Raw genomic sequence first — 16,991 nt, 5'->3', positions numbered from 1 at the left:
AATGAGGAATAAATATAGTAGTTGCTGAGTGAGAGGAAAGTATGAATATGAATAAAGCATTTTGCACACTACAGGCACATAGTAAGTGTTCAACGCCCTTTGGCTGTCACCACAGGTCATAATCATGTTTAGGCTCTAGGTGGAGATATTTATAGTACAGGGACCAAAGGGGAAGGTTTGTAACTGGGTCTCCTTGGTAACTCAGGAGATAATAGCTGGGGCAAGACTTGAGGAATGAGTAGGAGTTAGCTGCAGGGAGCAGCCATGAAAGAAGTCTGTAGGCCGGGTGCGGTGGCTCACGCCTGTATTCCCAGCACTTTGGGAGGCCGAGGCGGGTGGATCACCTGAGGTCAGGAGTTTGAGACCAGCCTGACCAACATGGTGAAACCCTGCCTCTTCTAAACATACAAAATTAGCTGGTGTCTTGGCACATGCCTGTAATCCCAGCTACTCAGGAGGCTGAGGCAGGAGAATCGCTTGAACCCAGGAAGCGGAGGTTGCAGTGAGCCAAGATCACACCATTGCACCCCAGCCTGGGCAATAGAGCGAGACTCCGTCTCAAAAAAAAAAATAAGTCTGTATACTGGGCAGTACTTAGAAAGGCATGGGGGTACATGTGAGCACAGTTCCTAAGTATTTCTGGAGTGTAAATTGGGAGAATGATGAATAGAAAGGAGACCAGGAATGTAAACAAAGACAACCTGGGCGTGCTTTTGAATAATTTTGAGTAGTTAAGCCATAAACAGATTGGCATTTATAAAATATCACTCTGGTGGCAGGATGGAGAATGGATTGAAGAAAACTAAAATTAGCATCTGGGTGATCAGAAGAGTGTCTAAACTGAAACAGAGGCTGTGGGGTTGGAAAGAGCCAGATACAGGGAATCTTTAGGATTTAGAATTGACAGGACTTGCCATTTGATTGGATGTGAGGCAGTGGAGTAGATGATTTCTTTGAGTTTCTGGTTCATATTTCTGGGATACTCTACTAAAGAGTTAGCATACTAAAGAGGAAACAGGTTTCAGAGAGAATAATCATTCTCTTTTGACATCTAGAATTTGCGATTATTTGGGACTTTACAGCGGCTATTCCTTGAGGGCAAGGGAACTGATATTGCTGGCATAGACCATAGGTTATATGGTAAAATCATGAGCAAATAAATCTCATAAATTAAGAGAATGTTGACCAATCGAAAGATTAAAGTTCTTAAGGACAGTGGAGAATAATTAGATGTAGTGAGAATATAGAGAGAATGAATTCGTTGGTGGTTGTGGCCAGAGGGAAGGATATTGGTGTTTAAGACTTAAGAGGTGGAGGTGGTCTTCGCATTCCAAAGACCAGTCCATGGTGGAGAGGTAGGCCCGTTGTGATTAGAATTGAGAAGTTCAGGGTGTTGTTTGGGACTTAATGTCCCATAGCATGTGGAAGAGTCAGCCTTGAGAAGCAGAGAGAGGACCACGTGGTAAAGTCCTTGACATGTGAAGGCTATACCAAGGAGGTTTGTCAGGGTCTGTGATGAAGAGGGGTAGATGAGACGATACGGGCTTCAGAAGTGGAGCGGGTTATGCTCAGAATGGACGTGGAATCCTCTCTAGCTGATTATGGAGGGCTAGATGAGAAGGTCGCGGTATGAGGGAGGATTGGGAAAATCACCTTTCAGGTTCCGTCATCACTTGGCTTCAGTGATCACATTGGCCTTTTCATGAGCTTCTTGGGTTTGCCTGTTACTGGTTTCCAGTCCAGTCTCCTCAGTCTTGTCTAGTGGTTCTCAATCCAGGGTTACTTTGCCCTATAGAGGACGTTTGACAATGTCCAAAGACATTTGGGGTTGTCACAGTGGGGAGAGGGGTGCAACTGGCTTCTAGCGGGTAGAGACTGGGGCACTGCCAAGCATTCCAAATGCACAAGACATCTCCCCCTTTCCCCCAACAAAGAATTACCCAGTGCAAAATGTCAGTAGTGCCAAGGGTGAGAGATCTAGTGATATATGTCTGATCATGTTGTTTTACTTTATTTTCTGAGACAGGCCGGAGTGCAGTTGGGTGATCACAGCTCACTGCCTGCCTTAACCTCCTGGGCTCAAGCGTTCCTCCCACCTCAGCCTCCCAAATAGCTGGGATTACAGGCACATGCCACCATGACCAGCTAGTTTTTAATTTTTTTTTTTTTTTTTTTTAATAGAGACGGGGTCTCCTTAGGTGGCCAAGGCTGGTCTTGATCTCCTGGGCTCAAGTGAGCCTACTGCCTTGGCCTCCCAAAGGGATGGGATTACAGGCACGAGACACCACACCTGGCCATGTCATTTTAATTGTTTCTCTGTCAGAATAAACTCCAGCTTCTTTGGATCTCCGTGGTCTTCCTTCTGCCTTTCAAAACTTTCCCACTTCTACCACTCCTGACCCACTTTCCTTTCCAAACTCTTTCGCCACACTGAAGTGTTGTTGATTTTACTAATTGTCCATGTTTTCTGTCACTTCTGGGGCTCTGTGGACACCACTACTTCTGCTCTTCACTATTATTTCCCAGTTAGGCTCCACTCTTTCTCATAGGATGCTATTCAGAGTTAGATGCCATTCCCTCCCAGACATCTTCTTTAGCCATCTCAGTCTGCATTTTCTCTCTGAAAGGATATGTTGCACATATTATAATTGGCTATTTACCCTGTAATGCCTGAATGCAAATTAAATATTGTGTGAAGGTTTCTTGAACAATGTAATGCTGTGTCCTTGTGTTTACCTGACAGATCTCCCCAGAGTAGTTAGGAGTGGACTCTAGTCCTAGACTCGATTCTTATCCCATCTCCTCCACCTACTTAAGAGGTGAAAACATTTACCCAAGGTCTCATTAAAATTTTTCATGTCTAATAATCCCTGGAGTTGTTTTGAAGATTAAATGAGATTAATTTATAAGGCATTTAGCACAATGTCTAGCACATCACAAATGCTAGGTAATTATTAGTGGTTGGTATTTAATATTATTGCCCTTCAAGTTCTTGTTACAGAATCAGGCATAACTGTTTAATAAATATGCCTTGATTTTGTAAAGAAGAGAGCTGTAGGAAAGCTATGATGACTGCAGTGAGGAGGAACTGGAGAATCTATTCAGTGAATTGTCTTGAATGATCAAAGGTTGCCTATATTTGATAATCTTGAAAACACTTGGGCTGGGTGCAGTGACTCACACCTGTAATCCCAGTACTTTGGGAGGCTGAGGCAGGAGGATCGCTTGAGCATAGGAGTATGAGACCAGCCTAGGCCACATAGAGAGATTCTGTCTTTACAAAAAATTAAAAAACTTAGCCAGGTGTGGTGGTGCACACCTGTAGTCCCAGCTGTTGGAGAGGCTGAGGTGGGAGGATCGCTTGAGCCTGGGAGGTTGAGGCTGCAATGAACTGTGATTGCACTACTGCACTTCAGCCTGGGCAATAGAGTGAGACCCTGTCTCACCAAGAAACAAAAAACAGTAACAATAGCAACAAAACAAAACAAAACAAAAAAAGAGAGAGAGAAAACACTTGGAGACGGAGAAGATGGGAGAAGGGATGGGATATGGGTCTGTTCTGGAATTAGTCTGGGAGTTGACTCTGTATTGGATCTCTGCTGCTGGGCTTATTGCCATCCTCCTTTCTTAATTCATTTTACTTAATTTTTTTTTTTTTTAAATTTTTTTTTTTTTTTTTTAAATTTTTTTTTTTTTTTTTTTTTTTTTTGAGACGGAGTCTCGCTGTGTCTCCCAGGCTGGAGTGCAGTGGCGTGATCTCGGCTCACTGCAAGCTCCGCCTCCCGGGTTCACACCATTCTCCCGCCTCAGCCTCCCAAGTAGCTGAGACTACAGGCGCCCGCCACCACGCCCGGCTAGTTTTTTGTATTTTTAGTAGAGACGGGGTTTCACCATGTTAGCCAGGATAGTCTCGATCTCCTGACCTCGTGATCCACCCGCCTCGGCCTCCCAAAGTGCTGGGATTACAGGCTTGAGCCACCGCGCCCGGCCCATTTTACTTAATTTTACTGCTGTAGTTACCACATTCCTTCACCAACCCTCATGCCCCCATATCTTTCTGGATGAGTGAAAGGGAAATGGAAAGAGTAGGGAAAGCTATGGGGAGGTAACTGCAAATTGTGAAGGGAAATCTGTCGTGCCCACTTGGTGTTATGTTCATGACCATTCCGTAGTGACTCCGTGCTTTCCCTAGGTCAGTCTGTAGAAGTATTACACTCGAATATTGACATATGAGGTACTTATTTAGCTCTCTGTGTGTATGTGTGCAAGTGTCTGGCATACTTGACAGACAATGTGGCATGAAAGAACGAAGCATTTTGCTTTCCCTAGCACCTCACCAAAGAGTAGGACCCTCCATTTCATCTAGAATTCCTAAGACAGGGAGGAACCAGAGTGGGCTGGAGATCGTTTTGCTACATAACATTGCTCTTCTCTTTCAAAGAGTTCGTTTTATTTTCTTGATTGGATAATTTCCTGTGGGATAAAATCATTGATGGGACCAGTCAATACATATAAAGAGGAAGAAATCTGCTTACTAAGTTTTCTCTAAGGGAGACTTTCCAATCCAATATTACTTTTTAGTTACAAAGTTGATTTATTTCATAAAGAATATAGTAAGTGGATATGTATCAAGAAGTTCCTACTTGATTTCTTTCTTTGCAGGCTATGCACTTGATATTTGGTTTGAAAAAAATTGCCTTGGATGGGTAACTTTTCATTACCACAATATTGATTGTATAGTGGGTCAAATTGTGTCCCCTCAAATTATGTCCCCTGTGTTTGTAGTCAGATAGTTCAGTGTAAAGTAGAAGGCTTTTAACATATATTTTAAAAATTGTTAATTATCTGGACTCTATCATTTTAGAAAGAACTTTGTCATGCTTCTTTTCTTTTCTTTTCTTCTTCTTTTTTTTTTTTTTTGAGATGGAGTCTCACCTTGTCACCCAGTTGGAGTGCAGTGGTGCGATCTCGGCTCACTGCAGCCTCCGCCTCCTGGGTTCAAGCGATTCTCATGCCTCAGCCTTCCGAGTAGCTGGGACTACAGGTGCATGCCACCATGCATAGCTAATTTTTGTATTTTTGGTAGAGACGGGGTTTTACCATGTTGGCCAGAGGGCCTTGAACTCCTGACCTCAGGTGATCTGCCCACCCTGGCCTCCCAAAGTGCTTGGTTTACAGGTGTGAGCTATTGTGCCTGGCCATGTTTCTTTTCCTTTTTTTTTTTTTTAATCAATTTATGGTAATTTGTCCCCAGTTACTACTCAGTGAATGTTTGTATGACTGGATCCTGTAGTAATCAGTATCCAAGTTTTTATACATATGCGTTTAAGCATATGTATTTTTAGGTGTGGTTGGAGATTATTATGTTTAAGCCTATTTTGAGATTATTTTATTTTTCTGATCCGATACATAATTTAATAAATTGCTAATATGTGTTGCCATTTATGTATCTTATTTCAGAGGGCAAAACGGGTGATGTTTTTTCCCTGTAATGCTCAATTCAAGCACATTGTTGCAAAAGTAGTAATGATAATTATTGTTATTCTCCCCACCGTGAAGTTTTCTGAGCTCAGAGGAAATGCTGCCAGTCAGTAGTTTCCTGGATTTTAGCATGCCTCCCAACAGTAAAGGTAGTTGAAACTTAGAAAAATAGATTTTTAGAAAACACACGCATGGCAATCACGCTTTTTAAGACAATGACATACTTTCTTCATGATTGGTTTTTCCTCCTTTAAGAGGATTATGCTGTTTTACATATCCATTTTGACTTTCACAACTGGTCCTTTTTTTTTTTTTTTTATCACCAGTTTGGCAAACAGTGTTGGGTGACTCAGAATTCATTTTGAATTTGTATGATGGACTTTTATTAAAAAGGGTGACTCAGCTCAACTTTTCTGTCATGATTTTCTTTTCTTATCCTTCTCCTGTAGATGCACTGAATATTAATTAGTTCTATTGATGTGACTTGTATTTCTTCTGACCTCCTTTTCCTTTTCTCAAGAGCCAGAAGGAGTATAAAATTGGGAATCCGGCCCCGTGCGGTGGCTCACGCCTGTAATCCCAGCACTTTGGGAGGCCGAGGCAGATGGAGCTTGAGGTCAGGAGTTTGAGATCTGCCTGACCAACATGGTGAAACCCTGTCTCTACTAAAAATATAAACATTAGCTGGGCATGGTGTGGGCGCCTCTAATCCTAGCTACTAGGGAGGCTGAGGTAGGAGAATCGCTTGAACCCAAGAGGCGGACACTGCAGAGCGAGACTCTATCTCAAAAAAAAAAAAAAAAAAAAAAAAAATGGGACTCTATGGCAAAGTGAAGGGATCCTGTACTGAGAAAACATCACTTAATTCAGGAGCTTAAGGAGTTTTTTTTTTGTTTTGTTTTGTGTTTTGTTTTATTTTAGATCCTCTCAATTTGTACTGGACTTTGGAAATCTGAAAGATTTATTCTCCTGTTATTACCTTTATTGTCTAGATCGGGGTTGGCAAGTTTTTCTGTAAAGGGCCAGATAGAAAATATTTTAGGCTTTAGTAAATATTTTACAGTACCTGTCACAACTACTCAACTGCACTGTTGTGGTATAAAAGCAGCCACGGACAATATGCCACGAATAAGCAAGGCTGTGTTTCCTAATACAACTTTGTATTACAAAATGGAGCAGCTGGCCACGTTTGGCTGGCAAACTGAGGTTGGCTAGCCCCTGCTGTATACTCATGTAATATATAGATAGTGAATTTATTCTGTGAGCTTTTCTTTCTGTCTCTAACCATGTGTGGTCACCAGCCAGTCACACAATATTTATGGAATTTTTCTATGAAAAATATAGAGCCTTTTCTTGTTCTTGTGTAGCTGACTATGGAAAGGGGCTACTGGGTGAACAGACACAGCAAGCGGTACAGTAGTTGATAAAGGGTGATAGAGGAGTTTTGAGGTGTTGAGTGGTCAAGTATGCCCAGAACCTGGAGGCCCAGTGTAGAGGAGGAGGGCCAGAAGAGGCGTCTTAACAAAGGGTGCTGTGGCCAGGGGCGGTAGCTCGCACCTGTAATCCCAACACTTCGGGAGGCCAAGGGGCGGATCACTTGAGGTCAGGAGTTTGAGACAAGCCTGGCCAACATGGTGAAAGCTTGTCTCTACTAAAAATACAAAAATTAGCTGGGTGCAGTTGTGTGCGCTGAGGCAGAATAGCTTGAATCCGGGAGGCAGAGGTTGCAGTGAGCTGAGATTGTACCAGTGCACTCCAGCCTGGGCGACAGAGCAAGACTCCATCTCAAAATAAATAAATAAATAAATAAATAAATAAATAAATAACGAAAGGGAAGAAAAAAGAAAAGAGAAATGCTGCCTGGGACCCAGAGGCATTTGTGAAGACTTCTGGAAGAAGCGTTTAAGAAGTGAACCCTATCTCGGGGAGCCGCTGGAGGGCGTTCGGTGGAGGAGTATAATGTGGTCAGTTGCATGTTTTAGAGGGAGCATTCTGGGTGTTAGAGGAGTGTGGACGGAGAGGTGTGCTGTGTTTGTGGTTGGGATGCTGGAAGACTCTGAGGAAACTGTTGCAGCAATCCAGGAGAGACAGAATGCCTTCAAGAAGCTATGAAGGAGTTAGGTAGTAGAAAGTCCTTTTATTTTTAAAAAGTATTATGTGTGGGCGGGGCACGGTGGCTCATGGCTGTAATCCCAGCACTTTGGGAGGCTGAGGCAGGCAGATCACTTGAGGTCAGCAGTTTAAGACCAGTCTGGCCCAACTGGTGAAACATCATCTCTACTAAAAAAAAAAAAAAAATACAAAAATTAGTCAGGCATGGTGACGCATGCCTGTAGTCCCAGCTACTTGGGAGGCTGAGGCCAGAGAATCGCTTGAACCCGGGAGCTGGCGGTTGCAGTGAGCCAAGATTGTGTCACTGCACTTCAGCCTGGGCAAGAGAGCGAGACTCTGTCTCAAAACAAACAAACGAAAAATCACATACGGTCACACAATTTTTTCCCCCTTTTAAAAGACTTCCAAGTATCTAGGGAGTTGCGCTAGTGCAAGAATCAGAGCTTTTCCTTTAACAAATCATACATCTTAATTTTCTTTTCATAATACCATAATAGTTAATTAATAAAATAATCTTATTTATATTTGGGAAAGAAATTTGGGACTAAAAAAAGGCAGATTCTAATTATACTTGGATTAATATTGTTACTTCTACTAATCTCAAACTCTAAGAGTCAGACGGGCTTGTTAAACACAATTTGCTGGCCCCACCCCCGAGTGTCTGACTCAGCTGGTCTGAGTTAGGATCAGAGCATTTGCATTTCTAACAACTTCCCAGGTGGTGCCCATGATGCCGGCTGCAGTTCTAACAATTTCCCAGGTGATGCCCATGATGCCGGTCTGGTCCGGGGACCACACTTTAAGAAGCACTGCCTCAGAGGGTAGACGTGAGAAGCCTTGGGGATTTGGTGGCTCGTATAAAGGTAAGGGAGCGGGCAGAGACAAGGAGGATGTCCAGGTTTCTGGTCTGAGCACTAGGGTACAGGGTGATGCAATTCGCTCTGTGTGTAAAATTCACAATGAGGAGCAGGTTGCGGGGATGATTCATTCAATTAAAATCCTACTGAATTTGAGGGTACCTCTTTAAATATATACAAAAAGGCAGTTAGTTATTTGTATCTGAGGTCAGGAGAGAGAGCCTAGGAGGAGAGAGATTGATGAATCTTCAGTGTGCAGATGATGCTTGAAGCCGTTATGCTCTGGAAAGTGCCTGTGGAGTGGGAAGCAAGAAGAGACTGACATGTAGATAAATACTTACCCAATTAGGGGGAAAAAGATACAAGGAGAATGATAAAGAGAAAAACACAAGATAGTTTTTAAAAAGGAAGAAGGAGTGTTAAGTGATATTCAGTGTTGCCAAGAGATCAAGATTAAGACTGAAAGCTATTGATAATGCCCTTGTAGAGAGGAATTTGGAGCGCTGAGAGCACTGCCCAGATTTCAGCAGGTTGAGGTTTGGAGCCAGGGGTGTAGGGTGTGGTGGGAAGATGGGAGGTGAAGTCAGTCCACGTGTGTGATTAGCTCAAGAGCTTCTGTGCCAGCTCACTTGGGCTTTTTGCCCAGGTAGATGCATCGGAAGGTTAGTGAGGGTGGGAATTGAAGATACCAGCCTAAAGCGGTGGTTTAAAGAGTAGGCTACAAAGTCAGAAGACCAGAGGGGGTGAATGGCAGAAAGGAGGGCAGCCAAGATTCTCAAGGTCTGCAGGCTAAGGGGGTTCAGATAGGATGCCTACAGGTATTATTGGGTAGGTAACTTGGTTTTAGTTGGTAAACTGCTAGAGGGTGTGGCCTGGTGAGTGGTCTGCTGGCTAAGATTGTGTGAAGGTGAGTGCTTGCATTGGCGTACTCTTACTTTCTTTCTTCCTCTGGATGTGAATGGTTTGCTAATCGTGATTCCCATTCCAGTATGTAACCTGTTTTCAGGTCATTGTCCGTTTTTTTGTATTGGTGCTTAAAAAACAAAACAAAACTGTTTTCAGTATTTAAAAACACATTAAGCTTTCTATGTACCAGGCTCTGTTTTAAGCACTTTACAATTATTAACTGTATTAATCTTCATTACAAGCCTGGTGAGATAGTTTTTATTTTCCTTTTGCAGAATGCACTGAAGCACAAGAAAATTATGTTCATTCTCTTCCTTGCTTTGAAGTTCCATTATCAGCACAAAACCTTCGACTGCATTTTTGCATTTCTGGCTATCTCTGGCCCTAACTTGCCGCAACACAGATCCATGCAGGTGGAAACACAAAGCTGTTTTCTCCTTTGGGTATATAGTGTGTAAAATGACTGCTGGGGCCTGCTGTTTTCCTGGGAGTGACTTCTCTTTCTGTGCTTTGTGTTTTTAATTCATGCTATTTACAGGATTTTATATGTAGAGCAGCTGATGTCCAGGTTAAATGCTGTGGATGGGGGGGAGTCCCTTCCATTTAGCAGCAGTTTTCGATTTATGGTATTCCCTGATTCCCACTATCAGACATAGCCTATCCCAGGATATGGGAAGAATTTTCCTGTTTTAATTATTTCAAGCCATGTGTCTGCACAGTGTACATATTTGACCAATTTGCTGTTTTATGAGGGAATAATAAAAATATCAAAACTGAAGAAGACCTTAGCAAGTATTTAATATAGCCCAGTTCTCTTAAATTGGCAAGCGAGGATATTGGAGCTCAAAAGGTGAGGCGACTTTTCTGTCCAAAATAGATTTGACAGAGCCAGGATCTTAGTCTCCTGCTGTTCAGGGCAATTTGCTTTTTCCCCACGCCACACTGCCTTCTATTAGAAAAGGAAATTGTTTTTCATTTAAAACGGAGTCTAACTTTCCTCATATTATTGGTAGCTAATGGCCCTGTGCATTCGTTAAATGTAGTTGGGTAACAAATATTTCTTTAATAAACTAATTACCTCACTTCTGGGTCAGGCCAATGTGTTATGAAGGTGTTATGTGTTATGAAGAATCCTGGACATTTTTAGAATTTACTTTTAAGAAAATACTAGGCATTCAAAGGGATGCTTTTAAGAAAATACTAGGGATTCAAAGATGGAAGACAGCCTAAGACAAGAGTGGAGCTTAGCATGATAATCTGCATGAGAAATCTGCATGAAAAATAACAGACGACGGTATTTTATGTATTTGTTTGTTTGTTTATTTATTTATTTTTGAGATGGAGTCTCTCTCTGTCATCCAGGCTGGAGTGCAAAGGCACGATCTCAGCTCGCTGCAAACTCCTCCCCCTGCAAACTCCACCCCAGGGTTCTAGCGATTCTCCTACCTCAGCCTCCCGAGTAGCTGGGATTACAGGTGCCCGCCACCACACGCAGCTACCTTTTTTGTATTTTTAGTAGAGACGAGGTTTCACCAGGTTGGCCAGGATGGTCTTGAACTCCTGACCTCAGAAAATCCACCCGCCGTGGCCTCCTGAAGTGCTGGGATTACACACGTGAGCCATGACGCCCAGCCCTGTACTTTAAATACCATGGTGAAATGAGAACTTTGAAGAGTTTTAAGTGTCTCCTATGTTTGCATTTTGTGCAGTGAAATGAAGAGGAGAGGATAGTTGCTGAGACTGGATTTCACTGTCTCCTCTTAGGACAGGAGAGAATGTGTCTATGTGGCACGTTGGGCAGGGCTCACATGGGGCTTCTGAGGGAAGTCCTCAGAAGTTGGGTGGTTGAGTTGGGACATTTGGCCTGGGGGAACCAGATGCTCAAAGCCACAATTTTTAAGGCAATTTAGACTTAGTTCCCATGATGCTTTGTGTGGAAAAACTTGGCTACACTGATTCATTTGGAAGTAGCTACATGAGACGAGGACAGTTTTGATCAGACTGATGGGATGTGCTTTGGGTGCAGATCATAAATATATCAGAGTCTCCCTGTAGCTTTGAAGTTGCAAGAGGGCTGTGTTTAAGCCTGTAGGTAGGAGTACGGTGGCTTCATTGTCATCACTGTTTTCTGATATTGAGCTGCTCATGGTCCTAGTTAGGCTGTACTGAGGCTCCTTCTGACCCAGTCAGGAGCATGAAAAGAGGGTGTCTTTGAAAAAAACAAAGCTGCTAGTGCAAAGCCAAAATATAGCTGAGATTAAAGACTATAACGAACTGAGCTATTTTGAATCTGAAAGTTACCTCATGTTTTGGTAAATATTAATTGTATTTTGATTATATTTACTGAAGACGGATGGACAAGAGGACTTCTGAGCCATGGTCCCAGGGTCACAGGACAAGTGGAGAAAACCTTTTCTTATTTATTTATTTATTTATATATTTTTTGGGGGGCGGGATAAAGGTCTTTATTGAACAACCTTATCTGACTCAGTAACAAAAGAGCAGGAGGCAACAATTCCCCCAGAAGTCTGCAGCCGTGTCCACCCTTGGTGGCAGGATGCATGGCCCACTGATACATCAGCTGCAGTTCAGAGCCCCTGGTGGTCACTTAAAGATCATAATTGGGGTTCTTCCGAAGGATAACAAAACCTTCCAGAACAGGGGTAACAGGAAGAAATTCCTCAGTGGCCAATTCTGCCCGTTCCCCGTGGGCCAACAACACTGGGGTTGTATGTGTCTGGATCCCTGTGATGGTCTTGGGCTTGCCAGCCTGGCCCACCACGTCCACTGCCTGGTCCACACAGACAGACACTGGCAACGGCCACAGGTCCTCATCAAACGTAACCAGCGTTCGGGGCTGCATGGCAGCCACCAGCCCACACAATACATAGTGTGATTTGCCCAGAATAATGTTTCAAACATCCAGGAAAGAGACAAGCACAGTGAACAGCCCAGCCATGGCCACTGGACTCATAAGCTGCCAGTCACTGTGGTAGGGGCAGAGGGTAAGTGTACCCTTCCCTAAATGTGTCAGGCCTTGTGCCAAGCACATCATGAAGAGGTGGTTGGGGTCCTTGGCATGATATTGAGCTAACTGGTGCAACATTACAACCAGACGGGCATTATTGGTACCACTGCCCACCATGCCCATGGCAAAAATGGAGTTAAAGGAAACTTCTGGATCAGCATCATGAGAGAATTTGCTTAGGGTATCCAGAATGTTGAGTCGTGGATTTGAAACAGAGATGAGGGCCAGTGCTCAAGGTACAGCCCTCCGGAGTGTAGGTTCCCCATATCTCAGCAAGTGGCCGGAGGTTCGTAGTGCCATCTCTGCACCAGTCTCCCCCATAGCAATAAGGGCCATCCCCAGAACAGCCACTCCCTGATGTGCTCCCATGTTTCTTTCCCAGAAAGAAAGCAGGAGTTTCCTTTTTGTCCTTGTCCTTCTTTTCCTTCTTGTCTTTGTCTTCCTCCTCCTCTTTGGAGTCAACGTGTTCACTACAAATGTGGAGCAGCTGCTGCACCTTCAGCGCATTCCCAGAGCCTGCATATGCACACACATCCGCCAGTGTGTCGGCAAAACTGCGGAATGGCTCTGACGCGACCTCCAGTGCAGCCAGGATTGCCTCGATGGCCTCACCCTTCCCCAGGTGATTGAGACCCAGTCCAAGAGAAAGCCAACGAGTGTAAGTGTCCTTGAGTTCAGCCTCTGACTTCTCCATGATGGTCTGAAGGATAGTGGAAGTTACATCTCCATTGCAGGACCCCACTGCCATCATTCCAGAGACTAGAGCTGTCCCACCTGCCACCTCCATGCTGGACTTTGAATCTCCCATCACAGGCAGCAGCAGTGTTAGGACATCTTCACGATTTGAGCCAGCGTAGGCCAAGCCTAGCCCAAAGATGGAACTACGTTTCATGGTGTTGCTTTGTGGAGGACATAATCTGAGAGCAGTCCCAGAGCAGGGTCACACTCATTCCGGATCCCAGAGTTCACTTTGCCTGTGAGCTCCTGACTTAATGTAGTCCTCACAGGAGTACAGGTATTTGTCAGTCTGGGTGAAGCCACTATCCACATCCCACAGCAGAATCATCCCCAGAGATGCAGCCGCACTCGACGTTCCGTGGTCCTTGTTCTTGTAAAGCCATTTGTTGCCATCATCTGTTAGCAGCTTGTCTTGGCTAAAAGCTGCATTCACAAAGCCATTCGCAAAAGAGGAGGCCAGGTTCATGCGGGCAGAGTCCACCTGAGAGCCACTACCCCCAAACCTGGTGTTCTCTAGGTGGGTTTTGCAGATGTCCTCAGGCACCTGGGGCTCCACGATGTCCGGCTCCTGAGCTACGGCCAAGAAGTTGCTGTTGAGCGGTACACTGGACACGATCTCTGCCAGGTGCTCATACTCCGCGACATCTTCCCTCAGCTCCAGGAACACCCCGTGCCGGCCTAGCATGAATGCCATCTGTTTCCGCACGACCGCATCCCTGCAGGATGTGAAGATGTCTTCTACCCTCTCCGTGTCATTGAGCAGCGAGGCCAATCTCAGGACTTCAGGGAAGCAGCTAAACTTTCAGAACACACCCAGGGCACAACGCAGTAGGGCTGAGTTCTCAGACTCAGGCACGTCATTCGCATAACTGGTGAGATAAAGGCAGACCTTTGTGTGTGTGCATTCTCATCGATGTCCTTCTCCAGCATGTCTACCTGCTCAATTTCCATAAGCAGGTTGCAGGCCTCATGCTCTGCATTGTGGGCCATGTTGTAGGGGATGATTTCCTTCACCAGAGTGAGCAGTGGCTGCTGCTGGACCTTCTCTGCGTCATCCAGCTCCTGCCACTCCTTAGCCACTTCTCCTGCCAGATGCCTGACATACTCATGACCCCATGACGCCAACTCCTTCTGGGAGCCTACTGGCTGATACCTGAGGCACTCACACTCCCCACTCACGGCCGTGGCCAAAACAGAGATGATAGCAGCAGCAAAATGCTTATTCTCCGCAGGGCCCATGTTCTCAAAGGTTTCCTTCAGTTTGCCGTAGTGTGGATGCAGAAATTGAGAGGCTTGGGCGCTGAAGTCATAGAAGTTGTAGAAGAACGAATCTGCCTTCGCAATTCCTCCAGCACTGGTCAACACAGGGATGTGTCCTTCTCCCCGAGTCATTCCACGAGCATCTCCAGTTCCTCTCGAAGCTGTTTCTCCTCCTCAGACAGCTCCTGTTTTTTGTTCTTGTCCCCGGCATCCTGCCACTCCTTGCCACTTGACTTCTTGTCGGCGCTGCCGGGGAGCCGCCGCTGGGGGCTGCACTGGCGTCTTGTCCCGGCCTCCCTCCTCCACCTCTGCTGCTACTGCCCTTTATGTTTTAATTTTCATGGGTACATCATAGTGTGTGTATGTGTGTGTGTGTGTATATGTGTGCGTATATATATGTATGTGTGTATCTGTGTGTGTGTGTGTGTGTGTGTATATGGGAAAAACTTTTTCTTTAGTATTGTATTTGAAATGCACCTAATGTTTTTACTACAATGAGGCAATTTTTCTTTTTCTTTTTTTTTTTTTTTTTTTTGAGACAGGGTCTGGCTCTGTGACCCAGACTGGAGTGTAGTGGTACAATTATATGACACTGCAGCTTCAGACTGTTGAGTAGCGAGCACCACAGGCATGTACCACCACACTCTGCTCATTTTTATATATTTTGTAGAGACAGGCTCTGGCTGTGTTGTGCAGGCTGGTCTTGAACTCCTGGCCTCAAGTGATCCTCCTGCCCCAGCCTCCCAAAGTGCTGGAATCACAGGTGTGAGTGAGGGCGCTGGGACAATGAGGCAATTTTCATATTCAAAATAGATGGCAGCCGAAGCCAGGCCACAGGTCGAGGCAGAAACCTTGCGTTATGAGCCTTAGAAAGCTACAACATTTGACACAATCCCCTGCAGACAGGGGCGCTCGGGAGACAGGTTTTGAGCTTCATGCATCAATTAGCTGGTCTTTGAGGGTGACATCTGTTGGTACATATAATCACTCTTCTTCCCGGGTGTCAATTGTGTAACTGAAAGATGGGGTCTACATATGCCACGTTCAAAATGATTTTAAAAAAAAATAGTATGGCCTGGTGCAGTGGCTCGCACCTGTAATCCCTGCACTTTGGGAGGCCAAGGCGGGCAGATCACAAAGTCAGGAGATCGAGACCATCCTGGCTAACATGGTGAAACCCCGTGTCTACTAGTAAAATAATACAAAAAATCAGCCGAGCTTGGTGGTATGTGCCTGTAGTCCCAGCCACTCGGGAGGCTGAGGCAGGAGAATTGCTTGAACCCAGGAGGCGGAGGTTGCAGTGAGCTGAGATCACGCCACTGCACTCCAGCCTGGGCGACAGAGCGAGACTCTGTCTCAAAAAAAAAAAAAAAAAAAAAAAAGTATGGCCAGACACAGTGACTCACACTGTAATCCCAGCACTTTGGGAGGCCACGGTGGGCAGATCACTTGAGGTCAGGAGCTCAAGACCAGGCTAGCCAACATGGTGAAACCCCATCTCCATTAAAAATACAAAAAATTAGCCAGGCGTGGTGGCATGCAACTCTAGTCCCAGCTACTCGAGAGGCTGAGATGGGAGAATCGCTTGAACCCAGGAGGCGGATGTTGCAGTAAGCTGAGACTTTGTCTCAAAAAATAAAAATAAAAATAAATAGTATATAGTGAAGAGTAAGTGCCTAATTTACTATGTAGTAAGAAAACATTCACTTTCCTTATAGGCTGTTTTGAGTTTATTTAGGAACTTGCCCCCAAATAAGTGAACACCAATCTAGTATCGTTATTGTACCATTTCACTTGACAGTTGTTGTAGGGTCTGTTCTTTAAAATGGAATCTTGATAGAATGGGAATTTCAGACGCATTTTGGAGATAAGCTGTAAAGAACTAATGGAGGATGATGTTCTCCTCAGGGTAAGATGGAAGACGGGGCAATGAGACCCCATGGTGAATGCAGATTAATGAATCTAAGTGGGTCTGTTTGGTTTTTTCCAGTTTAGTTGGCCGGAGTGGAGGAACGAGTCATAGAAAATTGAGGCTTTTAATTTCTTGTTTCTTCATGCCATGACATTCAGTACTGACTGAGGGTCAAGCCCTGTGCTAAGTATTTAACATGATCACTTCAATTAATTGGTCTTAACTTAAATAACTCAGTTAATCTGACTTCCATTTTCTGATGTGAAAACTGAGACTTAGGGTAACTTGCCCAGAGTCGATCGTTTTGTAAGCAGCAGAAGATGGAATTCCAACGCACAAAGGCTGACTCTACTTCTTGTGCCCTTTCTCCACCCTCCATAGCCAATCTGTTGACCTTTTGTCTCTTTCTGTTGCCATCACTCTGGTCCAAGTCACCTTAGTGTTGAGCTTGGTCTCAAGCGGTAGTCCCCTAATTAGTCTCCATGGGTCCACTCTGCTCCCTTTGGTTCCTTCTCCACAAAAGAGTGATTTTTTTTTTTTTCTTTTTAAAAGAGGATTTCTCTCTGTCACCCAGGCTGGAGTGCAATGGAGCAATCATAGCTCACTGCAGCCTCAAACTCCCGGACTCAAGTAATCCTCCCACCTGGGCCCCCCAACGTGCTAGGAATACAGGTGTGAGCCATTGCACCTGGCCCTG

At 44.7% G+C, this 16,991-nt stretch overlaps 1 protein-coding gene and 1 pseudogene across 5 annotated transcripts in view; one reads left to right on the top strand and one right to left on the bottom strand.

The window, feature by feature from the left end:
• Positions 1 to 16,991, top strand: part of LOC105474638 (formin 2) — a 399,919-nt gene that overhangs the window by 41,706 nt on the left and 341,222 nt on the right. The window lies entirely within an intron of this gene.
• On the bottom strand, positions 11,961 to 14,540 carry LOC105474637 (26S proteasome non-ATPase regulatory subunit 2 pseudogene; annotated as a pseudogene).

The sequence above is a fragment of the Macaca nemestrina genome, chromosome 1 (assembly GCF_043159975.1).
Source record: "Macaca nemestrina isolate mMacNem1 chromosome 1, mMacNem.hap1, whole genome shotgun sequence".
NCBI lineage: Eukaryota > Metazoa > Chordata > Mammalia > Primates > Cercopithecidae > Macaca > Macaca nemestrina.
This window is presented reverse-complemented; position numbering and strand designations above follow the sequence as displayed.